Source organism: Ochotona princeps, chromosome 21, assembly GCF_030435755.1.
Source record: "Ochotona princeps isolate mOchPri1 chromosome 21, mOchPri1.hap1, whole genome shotgun sequence".
Taxonomy (NCBI): domain Eukaryota; kingdom Metazoa; phylum Chordata; class Mammalia; order Lagomorpha; family Ochotonidae; genus Ochotona; species Ochotona princeps.
The window spans coordinates 5,554,563-5,573,156 of NC_080852.1; the positions used below are offsets into that span (position 1 = coordinate 5,554,563).

At 45.7% G+C, this 18,594-nt stretch overlaps 1 long non-coding RNA gene across 1 annotated transcript; it reads right to left on the minus strand.

Moving 5' to 3' along the window:
- Nucleotides 1–122: 122 nt before the first annotated feature.
- Nucleotides 123–17,292, minus strand: LOC131482890 (uncharacterized). The gene is made up of 3 exons (XR_009247382.1): nucleotides 17,197–17,292; nucleotides 2,051–2,179; nucleotides 123–230 (listed from the first exon to the last, which is right to left on the minus strand). It is a non-coding gene; the product is annotated as an uncharacterized LOC131482890 (long non-coding RNA).
- Between the last annotated feature and the right edge of the window lie 1,302 nt (nucleotides 17,293–18,594).

Here is an 18,594-nt window from a genome sequence, read left to right on the forward strand (position 1 = left end):
TTCTCAACCCATTCACATCTGACTGCTCCAAACCTCCCAACATCATCCGACATTTAGCAGCTTATGAACACAGATCTTGTTCACTCTGGGCAAGAGAAATCAGTCACTGTTTGAGCCTACCACAGCAAGGATTTTCACATTCCAGCGACGCCTCCATCTCCACTCTGAAGCACTAGGGAGAGGGTGCTGGCCGGAGGTACTCCTTCAGGTAGAATTCTTATTCATGGATCCTGTTCATAAAACAAAACAAAAAAACTTTATCCCGTAAGAATTAGGACTTTTATTCAGTACCCCAATCTGCCTTGTTGAATTACTTATTACTAGAAACAGTCTTCTACAAACTCCTGCAAACTCAAATCAGGGAGTGATAGGCAGGCAACATAGCGCGAGGTGGAGAGGGGCATAAAAGACACTTAAGAGGGACAACATGAAATCCCCGACTTTCAACACTTCACTGGTGGTGTGGAAACGCTCAAGGGGGGACATCCTGGCCAGAGCCAGGGTGATTCAGATCACACACCCACAGCTCGTGAGGTCTGCGTACCCAACCTTACTCCAGCGCCACCATTCTGTGTGCAGCACCACTGGGACTAGATTTCAGACACGTGAGGCACACAGGAGCCCGTGACAGTGCACCACCTACAAAGCAGTCCATGAAGGCACAGCCCCAGCCACCCACCCCAGACCCGTAGATCTGACATGACCTGTTGCTATGTGAACCAGTCCTGACTTGCACGCTCCAGCTGCATGGCAGGTCCCGGGATCTGAGCCCTGCACAAGTTTCCGCTCCTGCCACAAGGGAGCATCCATTGCACTCCCAAGGAATCCCTGAGGCCCAGGACTCCACTTTGATCCTTGCACCAACCTTCCCCGATACAGAATCCCAGTCAAGTGATAACAGGGCATTAGCAAAGGTACACGGGCTGGAATTTCTGGAAAGATGGTGCGGGTGGGAAGAGTGGCACATGCTCAGAAGGATCACGGAAGATCTTTCCCAGAGTCCCACAACGCTGATGTCATGGAAGCGTGAGACTACATTTCCCACAAGACACTGCAGTCCTCCACTGGGAAGCAAGGAAGATGCCTCTGATGTCATGGGAGCGTGAGACTACATTTCCCACAAGGCACTGCACTCCTCCACTGAGAAGCAAGGAAGATGCCCCTGATGTCATGGGAGTGTGAGAATACATTTCCCACAAGGCACTGCACTCCTCCACTGGGAAGCAAGGAAGATGCTTTATGACCAATTCTCACTGGAACTCAGATGGGCTGTCGTGAGCTTTATTTTCCTTACTGCTGATAATTATGGTAATGGAATTCTACTTATTACATTTAAGCGGGAAAACAACAACAATAATTATGTTACATTAAAAAACTACTATTCTTGTGGCAATTCATTGTTTAAAAATAGTCTTGAGTCCAGCCATCAATAAAGCAATCATATTTCATAGCTGGAAGAAGTATTTTAGCATATTTAATATGCTAATATATTTCAGTAACAGGGTGCGTGCATTCCAAAATCACTGTGAAAACCAAAGTTCCCCTAAGTACTTATCTAAAAATTCCTGAAGCCAATCTGTCCAGATAGTTAATAAAAAATCTCCTTCTTTTATGAGCTGGATTTGAATTCCATGCTTTCTTTGCCACAAACTCAGCAAAGAGGCGAGTAGAACAGTTTCATGGCCACCTGCTCCTGCTCCTCTCCCAGTGAGGACGGGCGTGGCTCCGGTGTGACCAGGATTTACGTGGCCTTAACCCTTGGCCAAACCCTAACCCTAGCCCTAGCCCTAACCCTAGCCCTAACCCTAACCCTGAGTGAGGCAGTGAGGACCACTGGCTCTTCTACTCCTCATCTTCCCCATTCATCTATTCAATCCCCACATCCTATCCTCACTCATTCTGCAAATGTCCTTCATTCCTTCAGCTGGAAAAATCAAGAGACCTGAGTTGAACTTACGGTCCAAGTTCTTCCACTTCAGTCCAGAGAATGAAATGTGACCTAAAGAACTCAGTCTTGGGGTCATGGTTTGAGACAGAAAAATGAACTTACGTGGACCACAGAGCTAGACGGACATGATGGAATTGTGGGTCTTCATGTCCTCTTCCCAGAACGGCTGCTGCTGTCCTGCTCCAGGAGCTGCTCGTTGCAGAGCTGGACACGTGGATCCCATGGGGAGGCCTGAGAAGAGAGCAGAGAAGACCGTACTCATTTGCTGTGGGCCAACAGTCAACTCAGCTCTTCCTCTCTGTGCGTCTTAGCTGCATCGTGTACTTAATGATTGCAGTTGACCCTTTCAAGCAGCTAGCAGTAACGGGAACTCTCTTACTAAATTCATATGTAGAAGATTAGCTCATTATCACATTCTTTGTGTAGGATCAGATATACAGATAACATCATGTCACCTTTATCACTGACGACCTCCCAGCTGCCTTAACCATTGCCGTTAGCCTAGTTTATATATTACAGACATTACTCCCGCACGTGGACATCTATCCAAATATAAAATGTACCACACAGAAGGAAAATCATGATCCATCTGCATTTACATCTGGAATAATACTGTTCAGAATAGCACAGAGAAAATTCAAACTAAGCTAACGCACCCATGTTTAAATTAGGAGTCAAATGACTTTCACAAATGGGGAAGTGAGACAGCACATGAAAGATACATCTTTTTTAAAAAATCTCTTTTATAATTTTGACTTTCTAAATAAGTAACCAAATAGAGAGATGGATGTCTTTTAAAAATAACAGAAATTTGCATCTCATGGTTCTGATGTCCAAAGCCAAAGTGTTAGCAAGTTTGGCTGGCTGGCTGGCTTTCTTCCTTCCTTTCTTTCTTTTTTAAGGATTTATTTATTTTGATTTCCAGGAAGGAGAGACAGATCTTCCATCTGCTGGTTCATTCCCCAAAAGGCTGCAGTGCCAAAGCTAAGCTGATCTGAAGCCAGAAGCCAGGAGCTCTTCTGGGTCTCCCACGTGGGTGCAGACTTTGGACCGTCCTCTACTGTTTTCCTAGGCCACAAGCAGCAGGGAGCTGGATGGGAAGTGCAGCAGCTGGAACACAAACCGGTGCCCTGATGATACTTGGAAAGTGAGTATTTAGCCACTGAGCCGTTACGCTGGGCCCAGCTTGGCTTCTCACGTGGCCTCTGCATCTGGCTTTTGGACAGACACTGTCTTGACCCTGTGTGTGATTTTCTCTGTCTGTATGCATCCCTGGAGTCTCTCCTTGCAAAGACATTCAGTTTAGATTAGTTCTTTGTGTATCATTTTGCTCTAATTGTCTCTTATTAAAAGTTGTATTTCCAAATAGAATCAATTCACATGGTCTTTTGAACGATGTAAGAAGCATCCAAATGGCCTCTGGCATAAAAAGATTCCCTCCTCCCCGTTCTCAGGGAAGAATCTGTTTCTTTGGTGCTCAATTTCGCATATCCTTGACAATTATTTTAAAATTCTCTTTTAGCAAAAACTTGGAAGCTGAGCAATAGCAGACAGACAAGCAGAGACAGATTTTGCACCTGATCCATCATTCCCCAAATGTAAAGGCTGGGCGAGGCTGTGTCTCCACCCAGGTTTGCCGCATCCTGGAGCGTTAGCAGGGAGGCGAATCAGAGGCCCAGCATCCAGGGCAACAACCAGTGTTCATGGAGTGGTGCTGCTGCAGCTTAACCCACTGCTTCGCAACACTCGCCTCCTCAGTAGGGTCTTGAGGGGAACAACTACCTTTGGGGCATTATTCCCAAGATGATTTCCTTTAGTTCCCAGAATTTAGATCTGAATGACTTGGAACTGTCACAATGATCAGAGCAGCAGGTTGCAGCTCACTGTTTACATGTGGAACTTTGTTTCCATTGGATGTGAGGAAATTTCTCCCCACATTCTCAACGCAGGAGCAGGGGGCTTGAGTGAAGACAAAGAGCTCCACCTGCTGGACGGAAACGTCAAATGCAAGGGATAGCTTTCAAAACCTGAAAGGAAATAGTAACACAACCTACACAAATTTGCCTGATATTTTTTTTCTTTTTCAAAAAAAGACAAACAAACCAAAAACACCTCTGGGGCCTGCACTGGTGCAGCAGTGTATTAAAGTTGCCTGCAACGACTGCCTCTCACGTTAGAGCATCAGCATGAGTTCCAGAAGTCCTGCTTCCAGCCCACCTCCCTGTTGATGCATTGGGAAAGTGGCAGACCATGGCCCACCCGCTCACGTCCCTGCTGCCCATGTGGGAGACCCAGCTGGAATTTCTGGTTCCTGCCTTCGGCCTGCCATGGTCCAGCCTGGATGCTGCAGCCATCTGGGGAGTGAAGCCAAGCTCTCTTTTTCTCTTCTCTCCTCTGCTGGTGTCAGTCCATTAAAGATGTAGATAATGGAATGGGCCAGTCATGCCAGTTAGTGTCCTGGCTGCTCCCCTTCACGCCCATCGTCCTTCCAATGGCTTGGGAAACAGCAGAAGGTGGCCTGAGGACGTGGGTGCCTGCCACCGATGTCGGAGATCAGGATGGAACCTCTGTCTTCAGCCTGGGCGAGCTGTGGACGCTGAGGCCAGCTGTAACTCCGCTTTTTAACTCACTCAAAATAATTAAAGACAACCCAGGCAACACCTTGACAATATAGACAACGTTTTAAATCATAATCTGCTATAAAGAAAGCAAATTTTAACTGAAGTTGCAAAAAAATAATGCAAAGAGTACATATTCTGGAGATAACAAGCCAAGAGAAAAAGTCAATATTTCCATGTTTGCTCCCCCACGTAACCTGCATCAAATTGCTGCATGTTATGGATAGCTTGAAAAACTTAAGAAACCTAAGAAAAAGTTTCCTTAAATTTGGAAAACAAAAAGAATTCCCAAGAGCCTGTAATGGGGACGGACCATGACCGCGGTGCACTGGCTTGAGCAACCATTGCACACAGCCGCCAGCAGCGTTCCAGCTGCTTCACCTTGGATCCAGTTGCCCTGCTAATGTGCTGGGAAAGCAGTGAAACTAACTGGGCCACTGGGCAGACCTGGATGCATTTTTGGGTTCCTGGGTCCTGCCTGCAGCCTGCCAAGCCCTGGCTAGAGCGGTCATTTGGGAACTCAATCAGTGGCTGGGAGAACCTGTCTGTATCTTTGAAATAAGCCAAATACATCTTTTTATTTTATTTTTTGAAAAGATTTACTTATTTTATTACAAAGTCAGATATACAGAGAGGAGAGACAGAGAGGAAGATCTTCCATCCGATGTTTCACTCCCCAAGTGACTGCAACGGCCGGTGCTGCGCCAATCCGAAGCAGGGAACCAGGAACCTCTTCCAGGTCTCCCACGCGGGTGCAGGGTCCCAAAGCTTTGGGCCATCCTCAACTGCTTTCCCAGGCCACAAGCAGGGAGCTGGATGGGAAGTGGAGCTGCCGGGATTAGAACCGGTGCCCATATGGGATCCTGGGGCGTTCAAGGTGAGGACTTTAGCCACTAGGCCACGCCGCCGGGCCCCACTGTTAGCTTTCTTCTTCCTATTACAAGAACCAATCCTGATGCCTTACTACAAAATTCACTTTTGCCCTTCCTTTTTGACAACACAAACTGCGCTCTTGCAAAACAGAACAACTATACTCCCATCTCAACTTTTTCCCAATTACATCCTCGTATCTAGAACTTTCTTCAAACCTCTCTCCTACATACTATTTCCTGCCTTACTTTTGTTTGAATCATACATCCTTATGTTGAAACCATTTAGTCACCTCTGAATTAGACAAAATTAACTTTTCCTAAAACAAATCCTCATGTTTCCCTGATTTATTTTCATTTAAAACGTAGCATTTTCTTTTTCTTGTATCCTTCCTATACAGAATTTAGTTTCAGAATTTTCCACACTTAGGAAGTTTAAGTTGTACAAGAAACCACCAAAGAAGTAAGGTTAAATTGTCACATGCCAACATTTTATAAATACATATTTATTCACATTTTACAAGAAAACTGAAGACAAGAGAAGCAATTAAATACTCCAACAACACAAAAAAAAAATGTGATGGAGAGATGGAAGTACCCAAGCAACTACAAAAGAAAAGCAACCTTTCAAAAGAAAGGAACAATGGGTGAAATTAGATACAACCGAAGCTCTGGACAGCAGAACATGTCACAGAGTAAAGAATCAGTGAGTTCAAACCTAGGTCCCTTAAAAATATGTACCTGGGGGAGAAAAAAAAAAAAAGTTAAAAGCAATGAAGAAAACTTCCAGGAACTTAGAAACATAATCAGAGAAAACTCCGGAGTGACTGGGGTGGAAGATGAACTTGACAATGTCAAAGGGCTGGCGCGGCCCTTCACCTGCAGCACCGGCCTCCCACACGGGTGCTGCTCGGTGGGTACGTTGCTCGGTGGGCAGCTGCTCTGTGGGCACGCTGCTCTGTGGGCAGCTGCTCGGTGGGCACGCTGCTCTGTGGGCACGCAGCTCTGTGGGCACGCTGCTCTGTAGGCACGCTGCTCGGTGGGCACGCTGCTCTGTGGGCACGCAGCTCTGTGGGCACGCTGCTCTGTAGGCACGCTACTCTGTGGGCAGCTGCTCGGTGGGCACGCTCCTCTGTAGGTACGCTGCTCGGTGGGCAGCTGTTCTGTGGGCACGCTGCTCGGTGGGCACGCTGCTCGGTGGGCACGCTGCTCTGCGCCCAGCACAGCTCCCTGCTCCGGCTCTGTTCTCGCTCAGCCTCAGTCGCTAGGGCATTCTGGGAATATCCTGACAGATGGGAGCGCTCTGACTCTCTCTACCTGCCTTTCAATGAATGAAAATTAATCCACAATGTGGGAAAGCCTGAACTGTAAGTGGAGGGTTGTTTATTATTATTTCTTATCTTTTTGGGTTTTGGGGTTTGTTTCCATCTATTTACAAACAGTGCCAAGTTGCCATCATTTAAAAATCACTCCTTTTAACGAAAGTATCTTTTGTAAGCCGCATCACAGTGACAAAGCAAGTCTGTGTTACATTTGCCTAAAGCAGATAAGCAAGGAATCAAAATACACTACTACAAGAAATAATTTAGCTACAAAGGATGGTTGTCACTGAAGGAGAAATAAAAAAAAAAGAACTACAATACAAATCAGGTAAGTCTCAACATGACATTAGTAAGACTATCAAGGGGTTAAATACGTCAAATAAAGATATGAAGTTAGGACCAAGTGAGATAGCCTGTCCTAGCAGCTAAAGTCCTCACCTTGCACACACCGGGATCCCATATGGGTGCCGGTTCTAACCCCAGGAGCCCTGCTTCCCATCCAGCTCCCTGCACCCACGTGGGAGACCCGGAAGAAGCTCCTGGCTCCTGGCTTTGGATCAGCTCAGCTCTGGCCGTTGTGGCTCACTTGAGGAGTGAACCATCAGACGCAAAACGTTCCTCTCTGCCTCTCCTCCTCTCTGCATACCTGCCTTTCCGATAAAAATAAATAAAGCTTTAAAAAAATACATGAAGTTAAAAAAAGCCCCAACTATATCATACTTACCGGTAACTCTGAGGACACACATCTAGAGACTGAAAAGATGGAGTCAGATAGTACAATATAGATGCCGGCCAAGGGAAAGCAGGAACAACCCTACTTCTGTTTTCTCCTTGAATAGATTTTACATCAAAAGCATGAAAGGTCATTATACAGCAGTAAAGTGTTTCAATCCAGCAAGAGGAAATGCCGACTGTGAATAAAAACAGATATCAATAGTCCTACATAGAGAGAGAGACTCCAGAATTATAATAGCAAGATGCTTAAACACTTTTACAGATGGACAGACCCTCCAGACGGAAAAATCAATGAAGAAACAGCAGAATCAAGTTGTATGCTAGGTCGCTTGGAGCCGGCAGAGCCTTACACCCACCGGGTGCGGGACATACAGCCTTCCCTTGGGCACACGCAACGTTCTCCGGGCAGATCCCAGGTGGTCACAACACACACGTCTTAACAAACACACACAGCCAGAGATGATTCTTCTTTTTTTTTTAACTGTGTCATCAAACTGGACATCAAGAACAACAACAAAATCTTTGGAAAATACAATATAAACATCCAGAAATGACACAACTTGCTCCCGAGCAACCAACAGAACAGAGGAGATAGGAGAAAATTCCATAATTTCTTAACATGAATGCAAATGGAAGCACAACATAACAAAATCAAGGAGCAAAGTAGAAACAGTATGAAGGGAAGTTTATAGCAATCAATCGTTACATTTTAAAAAAATCACAACATTCTTGGACCCGCTGCAGTAGCCTAGTGGCTAAAGGGCTCGCCTTGCATGTGACAGGATCCCATATGGGCACTGGTTTGTATTCTAGCTGCTCCACTTCCCTTCTAGCTCCCTGCTTGTGGCCTGGGAAAGCAGTCAAAGATGGCCCAAACCCCTGGGACCGGCACCCACAGGGGAGACCAGGAAGAAGCTCCTGGCTCCTGGCTTCGGATGGGCTCAGCTCTGGCCGTTGTGGCCACTTGAGGAGTGAATCAGTAGATGGAAGATCTTTCTATATCTCCTCTCTGGAAATCTGACTTCCCAATAAAAATAAATAAATCTTGAAAAAAAAAAATCTCTCCCCCACACAAGAAAACCTAGAAACCTTTAAAGAATTAAGAGTTAATATGAATTCTTCTTACAGTCCAAAAAAAAGCCAGAAGGGGAGAGAATTACTTTAAACTTATTCTGTGAGGCCAGCATTATCTGCAGGTTAGAATGGGACAAAGGCACAAGAAAAGAATGCTTCAGCCAATATCCTTGATGAATGTATAGCAAAAATATTCCACAATAAGCTGGCAAACGAATACACTTACACACCAAAAATATTCCACCACATAAAAATAATCCAACATACATACACCAATGGATAGGCTATATCACATGAACAGAATGGACAAAAATGATATGATTCACTTGACAGAAACTAAGCAAGTGGGTTTGATAAAACACATCTCGCATGATTCAAAAAAAGCTTTGCTTAATTAAGTATGGAAGGAAACTGTCACAACCTAATTAGGGCCATCCATAATCAAGTTGATAACTGCCATACTGTTTAGGGAAAAGACTTTCTCAGCTTTTTGCTTTGAGCAAAACCAGGATGCCTACTTTCCCTGTTAATCAAGAAGTCCACGAGACGGCCTAACAAGAGCAATTAGGCAAGAGAAAGAAATGCCATTGACATTGGAAAGGAAGAAGTCAAACTGCCAGTGTCCAGCTAGCACTATCTTATACCTAGAAAATCCCTAAGGAGTCCGTGAGAAAGCTGTTAGGAACAATAAACAAAGGATGAAAAGACAATGCAAATGAGCACTATCTACACACCAGCAGAAAATCACCTGAAAATGAAATCACGAAAGCAAACCTACTAACACATCGGGAAAGATTTTTAAAAACTTCTAAGATTAAATTTAACCAAAAAAACCAAAACAAAACGAAAAACCAAACCAAAAGGTCTATGCAATGAAAAGTACAAGTCTTAAATGACAGAAGCTGAACAGTATACCAAGAAACCAAAAGACATCTTGTGTTCATGAGCTGGAAGCACCAATATTTTAAAAATGGGCACCCAGGGTCTGGGCCCAGCACAGTGGCCTAGCAGCCAAAGTCCTCACCTTACACACACCAGGATTCCATATGGGCACTGGTTCTAATCCCGGCAGCCCCACTTCCCATCCAGTTCCATGCTTGTGGCCTTGGAAAGCAGTCGAGGATGGCCCAAAGCCTTGGGACTCTGCAGCCACATGGGAGACCTGAAGAAGCTCCTGGCTCCTGGTTTTGGATTTGTGCAGTTCCATCATTGTGGTTGCTTAGGGAGTGAATCATCAGATGGAAGAGCTTTCTGTGCATCTGACTTTCCAATAAAAATGAATCTTTTTTTTTTTTTTAAAATGGCCACTCCAAAGTGATCTGTAGACTTGATTAACTGCCTATTAAAATCTTAATATCTTCAACAGAACTTGAAAAACTACTAAAATTTGTATGGTACCACGAAAGATCCCAAACAGCAAGTGATCTTCACCAAAAAGACAAAAACAAAAGCAAACAACAACGAAAACCCAGAAAGCTTTACATTAAGACCTTACTTTAAGACATATTACAAAGATACAGTAACTAAAACATCACAGCATTAGCAATAAAAACCAGATTTATAGACTAATGAAACAGAATATAGACCCTAGAGTAAAACCCCCACATTTCCAACAAATCAATCTTTGACAAAGGTACTATGAATGTGCATTGGGAAAAGGCTGTTTTTTAATAAATGGTGCTGGGAAAATTGGGATATCTACAAAAATCCATCTCAAAATGGCTGAAGGCTAGCTTTTAAATGTGAACCTTTGAAACTAGTTGGAGAAAACACGGAGGCAACACCTCAGGCCACTGAAATGGGTAATGCCTTTTTCCTGTAACAGATCCCCAAAGAACAGTACACAAAATCAGAATTAGACAAGTGGGGTGCTGGTTGGTTAAGCCAACGCCCGCAGAGGAAGATGGCCCAAGTTCTTGGGCCCTTGCCCACGTGGAGACCCAACTGGAGCTCCAGGCTCCTGGCTTGGGGCTGGCCCAGCTCCTTGCCAGTGTGGCCATTTGGGAAGTAAACCAGCACACTGAAGATCTCTCTCTCTCTCTGTACCTAGCTACCTCTGTCTTCTCCTATCTCCAACTCTGGCTTTCAAACAGATAAAGTAATCTCGAAAAAAATCAGACACAGGAGATGTATCAAACTAGGGAGCTTCTGAACAGCAAAGGAAACAATCAACAAAACGAAGCGACAGCTGGTAGAAAAGGAGAAACGATTTGCTAGTCGTACAACCAGCAAAGGGACAATAATCAGATGACTTACATAACTCAAACAACTCAATACCCAATATTAAAAAAAAAAATACACGGACAACATTCATTGTCAACAGGCATATGAAAAATCGCCCAACATCATTTATCATCAGGGCACAGCACAGCAACAAGAACCTCCATGACAACATGGCTATCATCAAGACGCCGTAACAAGTGTTACTGAGGACGTGGACGAAAGGGGATGCTTGCAAACTATGGGTGACAATGTCAATCTGTAGAGCCATTGTGGGAAATAGTACGGAGCTTCCCCAATAAACTGGAAAAAAAAAAAAAAGGAAATATCATATGGCCCAGCAATCTGACAACCTAAGTGCTCATTCAGTGACGAGTAGATAAAATACTGCACAAATATGCAAAGAAACACTTCTCAGCCATAAGATGATAAAATCTTGCCATTCAGAACAATATGTGAAGAACTGGAATATGCAGAAATAAACCAAGCACAAAAAGACATCATATCATCTCGCTCACCTCTCATATCAAAAAGAAACAAACAGCGATCTCCCAGAAGCTGAAAGCAGAATTCGGAGAAAGAAAGTCGGGAAAAAGTTTATCAACAGATACTAATTACAGTTAGGAGTGAAGTTATGTGTTTCTATTATGGGCGACTAATTTTTTTTTAAAAGATTTATTGCAAAGTCAGATATACAGAAAGGAGGAGAGACAGAGAGGAAGATCTTCTGTCCAATGATTCACTCCCCAAGTGAGCCGCAACAGGCCGATGCGCGCCGATCCGAAGCTGGGAACCAGGAACCTCTTCCGGGTCTCCCATGCGGCTGCAGGGTCCCAAAGCTTTGGGCCGTGCTAGACTGCTTTCCCAGGCCACAGGCAGGGAGCTGGATGGGAAGTGGGGCTGCCGGGATTAGAACCGGCGCCCATACGGAATCCCGGTGCGTACAAGTGAGGACTTTAACTGCTAGGCTACTGTGTTGGGCCCATGAATGACTAATTTTAATGTACTATATAATTTTCTATTTAAAAAAGATTTTCAATCTTTGCACTATAATGAAATGCTAACTTTTGAGGATATATGTTTACTCCTAAAAGATATTACACAATGTATACATGTATGTATTTATTACATGGTACCCTTAACTGGATATAAACTGTAAGTGTGTAGTTCTTCAAAATAAGAGCTCTTGACTAAGGGCACTAGGTCTGCCCAAACTCTCCCAGCCTCCACTTGCGCCTTCACCACTCTCTCAGCTCGGACACGGCCTCTCACACTCAGACTACAGCTTCTCACTTCTTAGAAAGCACCAGGAAGGGCAACATGACCTTTCTCTGCATCTGGTCTCTAAGTGCCTCATCTCTAAACTCTTTTCCTTTCACAACTGAACTCGTAGAAAACAGATTCAAAACGGGCAGCCAGACACCACATTTCAGAGGCATTTGATTGGGCAAGCAGTTGTTTCAACTTTCCCTCTGTCTTCGTTAGATGACGAACTTCAGAACACAGCCCATTCATGAGCAGGAAATGGCCCACATTTCTAAACGTCTGGACCCGACAGAAATAGCCTTGAAAAAGAAACAAACCTGCTTTCCCGAGCACTTGACTTTTGTAACCACCTGCCAAGTGCTTCCTTTCGAATGTTTACATTTTAGGCTTGGCTTGAAGGGCTCGGGGAGCCGCAAAGAGCTCTCTAAACGGGCTTTGAAATCAGCAAGAACACATCCTTGCTTTTTGTTTCAAGGACCACTGCGGCTGAGGTTTCTCTCTTACTAGGAGTGAAGGCGCAAGAAGTTTCAGAACTGGCAGAGTTTAAAATTTCCAATGTTTAGGTTCAGTTCTACAAGAACAGTCAGTCAGTGACCACGTGAGCTCAAAGTTACCCTGGGGGTAGATTCCCCATCCAGTGCAAACACACACACACACACACACACACACGGGCACAGGACATTGTGCTTCTGCTCTGAGATGTTGGTGAGAGGGTCTAAATCCCAGGGGTGACCGGCCTTGGGGGAATGACTACTCACAGGTCGCAGGACCTCAAAGACAACGAGCCCATTTCTCAGCATCCCAGTCTCATGAAAGTCACTCGCCCGGAAGCCACATCTTCCAGAACCCAGACCAACAGGGTCCACATCACGAAAGGGAGAGCGGACAGTCCCACAGCAGACCAGACGCCAAAAAACACCAAAAGAGACACACGAAAAGACGCCTTCCGGGCGTTTTCACAGTTAACGCTCTGTGACCTGGGGAAGATGTGGAAGTGCTACTACGGACGCCTTTTACATGGCGAACAGTCAGAGTATCATGCAGCAGAGATTTAAAACATCTGGCACGGTCCCGGCGTGGTAGCCTAGCTGCTAAAGTCCTCGCCTTGCACGCGCCGGGATCCCAAATGGATGCCCGTTCTAATCCCTGAGACCCTGCTTCCCATCCAGCCCCTCTGCTAGTGGCTTGGAAAAGCAGTCCAGGACAGCCCAAAGCCTTGGGACCCTGCACCCACGTGGGAAACCCAGAAGAAGCTCCTGGCTCCTGGCTTTGGATTGGCTCAGCACCGGCCGTTGTGGTTCTTGGGCAGTGAATAAACGCGCGGAAGATCTTCCTCTCTATATCTGACTTTGCAATAAAAATAAATACATTTTAAAAAAAATCTGGCCGATCCTTCCGCTGTGGGGCTGGACCGTGAACGCATGCACACACCTCCCATGTGTAGGACGCCCGCCCTCCGTCCCTGCAAGCACAGGGAGTGGAGCTGGCAGACCACCCGGGCCGGGACCTCATGGTCCGGCTGTGCTGCGCTCCCGTCCCCATCCCGGGTCGTGCCCACCACGGATCTACAGATGCTTCTGTATCGGCCTCACCTCCCCAGAGTCCTGGAGCCTCAGGCTTCTCTTTCGCTCCTGCACCAATCTTCCAGAACACAGAATCCAAGCCCAGAACCTGCGAGCAGAACTTCCAGGTAGGCACCAGGGCGCGTGCGCAACAAGAACCAGGCGCAGCCTTCTCCCAGGAGTCTGTGCAGTAGACAGCTTTGAAAGGCCAGACTACATTTCCCACAAGACCCCGCGCCGGTCTCTTGGGAACATACTGGAATGTTCTGTGTGTTTCCAGGGCAGCGGTTCCTGTCGTTCAGAGCCCGCGATATAGGATAGCGATGTGTAGTTCTGGTTCTTAATACTGATTTGAAAACCCCAAACCTGTGGGACCAATGGAGACATCCTGACATGAGAAAAGCACCGAGGACCAATACTTGTCATTTTAACAATGTGGTTAAACTGAAGTTATAGAACACATGTCTTTGTGTGTGTGGCTTTCATGTGTGAGATTTTATATCTACATACAGGAAAGGTCATATACATATGTACACATATATAATATATGAATTCTACTGATACTTTTGTACGCTTTGCCTTTTCATGGAAAGGGCAGAATGTTCTGGACTATTTTTTTGTACTTGTGTGCACGAGGGGGCTTACCCAGGGGAGGGAGGACTGGCGATTAGGACATTGATAGGATCAGTCAGAACTTGTCATGTACCTACAATAATCACTCTTATCCTGTCACTTCTCTGTTTTTTTTTTTTTTTAATGCACATTTTGGAAGCTTTGTAAACCACAGACCGGAATTCCAAGCATGGACCCAACTGACAATATGCTTGCAACTGTGAACTATTGTTTGGTAAAGCTAGAAACATTGAAACACTCAGGTGTAATCACGTCTTTTTATAAATCAATTTTTTTTGGACTACAGGAAACTGAAAAATAAAAACAATGTTTTTCCAAACTAAGGCATATATGAGTACCTTGCTTGTGTCAGTCAGTCCTCAAACATTTTGCTCTAGGGCAGCACTTGGCGCAGCGATTAAAGCCACCACCTACAATGCTGGCATCCCATGTGGTTCTCACGCCTCCCTCCTCTCCTTCCTCTTCCTCCTCTCCTTCTCTCTCACTCTGTAACTCTTTCAAATCAATACACATCCCCTCCAAAAAAGAATTTTATTTTAAATATTTCATCCTGATAGTTTTCCTGAACATAACATTATAAATACAAAAAAGCACATGTATGAACGGAAATCAATCGGCATCTCTCAATGGTCCAACTCTTGTCCCTCATCCACACCCACCTGCTCTCACCAAATGGGGGGCACACTCCCCGGACGGTGTGAAGGACAAATGAACATGTATGCCCACACACGGAATGGCTTACAAGACTACAAGCACAGGACTGTTGCTGCTATCTATGTTTTCCACTCACTACGAACTCTCAGAATCTAAAAATACTAGCCTGGTGTAAATTCAGTGGCTTTGCCAATTTAAAATTTATTTATTTGTTTGTTTGTTTATTTATTTACGAAGCATAATGACAGAGAGTCAGGGTGGAGTGGAGAAGACAGACAGGAATTTTCTGTCTATCCACTGGATCATTCCAGAAATGGTCAAAAGAGCCAGGCCTGGGCTAAGCCTACCTAGGAGCCTGGCAATCCCTGGCCATCTCCCAAATGTATGGCAGGGACACAAGCACCTAGTTAATCCTTCACTGATTTCCCAGGCGCAATCACAGGGAGAGGGATCGGGAACAGAGCAGCCAGGCTTTCAACCAGCATTCTGACACGGGATGCTGGCATCACAGCAGCAGTGTAACCCACTGCACCACAACACGGGCTCTGGTTTTATAAAAATTGTAACATGTCAATTTCCTGTTCTTGCAAGGTTTCCCCATAAGCTCTCTGTAAAAAAAAAAAATCACTTCTTCGTTTCTTTTTTCATCTTAGTGTATTTCACACAAGACAGATGTCAATAAAGGATGAGCATGTGTGTGCGGGATTTTAGTTATTTTCCCTGCAGTGCTGTCCCGACCAGAGAGCCACAGAGCCTGATGGTCTCATTTACTGTCTCCCCACACGGCGGGCACAAAGCTACTGATGACAGAGAAGACATGAGAGGCTACCCTGCAGCAGAGCCAAGACGGCAGAACTCAACACTCCATGACATGTCTTCAAGAGGAAGCCATTTGGGCTCGGTGGCGTGGCCTAGCAGTTAAAGTCCTCGCCTTGAATGCCCCGGGATCCCATATGGGCACCGGTTCTAATCCCGGCAGCTCCACTTCCCATCCAGCTCCCTGCTTGTGGCCTGGGAAAGCAATCGAGGATGGCCCAAAGCTTTGGGACCCTGCATCTGCGTGGGAGACCCGGAAGAGGTTCCTGTTTCCCAGCTTCAGATCGGCGCGTACCGGCCCCTGCGGCTCACTTGGGGAGTGAAACATAGGATGGAAGATCTTCCTCTCTGTCTCTCCTTCTCTTTGTATATCTGGCTTTCCAATAATAATAAATCTTAAAAAAAAAGAGGAAGCCATTTACTATAAAAACTACCATCTCAAAGAACAGACACCTGATCCACCAGATGGGTGACTATCAATGTAGGGATCCTGGAAGTATTGGGTACAAAGCAACAGGGAACCCCCCGAAGAAGAGTATATGGATTAAAGATCTGATGACAAATTCATGAAGCTGAAGGGGAAGGTGAGCCGGGACTTGAATCAGATACCCCAGTGTGGTATGGGGGTGCCCCACGAGGTGTAGAAGTCACTGCTAAGCCCACACTCGCCTCTCAGTAAGCAGGTGCAAGTCCTTCACCTAAAACTGAATGCGCAGCACACATATAAACATCAAACCTTTCATGCAAAAAACAAGGATAAAACGCTTTGGCCTCGATGCTGGTGGCAATTCCATAAAAGAGAAACCACAAACCCACGCGTGAGTGGAGCTCCTCCAAGTTTCAAGTGTTGACTCTTCCACATACATGATTGAAAAAAATGCAAGGTAAGCCCCTGACTAGGAGGACAATGCTTAAACCAAGTATCCAGTGAAAAACTTATGATCAGAATATAGAAAACCCTTGTAAGACGTATTCAGAAGGCAGAAACTAAAACAAAACAAACAAAACCCCAAAACAATCTGGCTATACTCCTCGAAAAATCCAGAAAACGCACACATGTAAAAGAACATGAAAAGATGGACACCATTAATCATCAAGGAAAGTTAAATAGAAACTATACAGAAAGGCTATTGCTTCCAGAAGAATGGTCAACATTCCAAAAGCTCACTGCGCCACGCAGCGGCCACTTTGTGGAGAATAAAACTCTTTGTGCCCCTTTGGAAGCAGCCTGGCGTGTTCTTGCATTTCCTGCGCAGCAACGTTCCCGTCCAGCCCCCTGAAAAGACTTATTTGCAAACGTGCCTAGCAGCTTTTTTGATAAACAACGGAGACTTGGGAAAATCCAAATGCCCATCAACAAAGGAGTGGACCCTGCAGGGTGAGGTCCAGCCCAGTTCATGGAATACTACTCAGCCATATCAGAAAGGAAGCAAACCCAGTAACTTCACTGCGGGGACGGGACCCCGGCCGGGGCCTCACCTGCGTGGTCCTCCCGCGTCCTGCCTCTGCGTGACAGAGCCCGCGGACAGCTCGGGGTGGCCGGGCGGCTCCGTCTGCATCCCTCCCGCCGCCAGCCGCCCCGAGGAGGACCCTGCGCAGGAGGATGTGCTCCGGCTACCGTCTCCACCAAAATTGCGTCACAGTGGCCACGTGACGTCGGGTTTCTATGCCAACCGCAGCGTGGGGGCGTGCTCCCTACCCGCTGCCCCGGTGATGCGCCTGCGCACGGCTTCCTGTCTTCGGCTGCCTCCTGGGCTGCTCTCCTGGGCGCCTTCCTTCCCGAGAGATCGAAGGTGGAACTCAAGATCGCAAAGTTAGAGCCTTTCTCTGTGTCACCGGCTCCCGAAGGTCCTTCCTCAAAAGGCCTGAGCTTTAAGCTCACGAAGAAAAACCATGGCCTTTGCTCGCCGGGAGGTTTATAATGTGGGATGCCACTCAGGTGAACAACCCCAGAAATAGATTGATTCCTCGCTCGGAATGCCTGCGCTAGGACGGCCACAAAATGCCAGGCCTGCAGTGGGCCTCCATCTGCCGCCTGCCTGCCGGGACCGTGTGCATCCCAGGAGAGGGACTTAAAACTGGTAGAGAATATGGGTTTCTCTCTCTCTGAGACTATGGGTTTCTAAGTCACGTGCAACTCTACAGCCCCCTGAAAGACTGAATTACCCTCCATGCTCTCTTGATACTCTGTTGCTTCAAATATGACTCTTCTTATTCCAAAAAATGAAGCCGCATCTCAAAACAAATATTAATTCTAGTAGAAATCATTGAATTGTGATTCATTACGTATAGAAGGCAGTTTCCGATTCTGAGTATTCTCATAGCTGTCCGTTATTTCATATATGTCTGAGAATGGAATAAATACGTACTATCACAGGACACAGAGTTCCAATAATTGGGACAATGTTTCGTGGTAGAGTCAAAGTTACATTGCTGCCTTCCTTAAACAAGTCATTTCCATCATCTTAGAAAAATATTTAGTAGGGCCTGGCACAATAGCCTAACAGCTGAAGTCCTCGCCTTGTACGTGTCTGCCAAAAGCCTTGGGTCCCTGCACTGTGTGGGAGACCTGGAAGAGGCTCTGGGCTCCTGGCTTCAGATTGGCTCAGCCGTGGAGTGAACCAGTAGATGGAAGATCTTTCTGTCTGTATCTGCTTTTCTCTGTAAACTCGCCTTTCCAATAAAAATCTTAAAATCTTAAAAAAAAAGAGGAAAATATTTAGTTATTTGTATCTTTTATCTGAAGCCTCAGCCTGCCAACTCTCAGAACAGTTTTGTTCCAAAGGACAGCTGCATAGCATTAATATTTGTTGAATATTCTGTTTGTGAAGAGATGGTTAACATTGCAATCAAATTCCAGACAAATCAATCACTTTG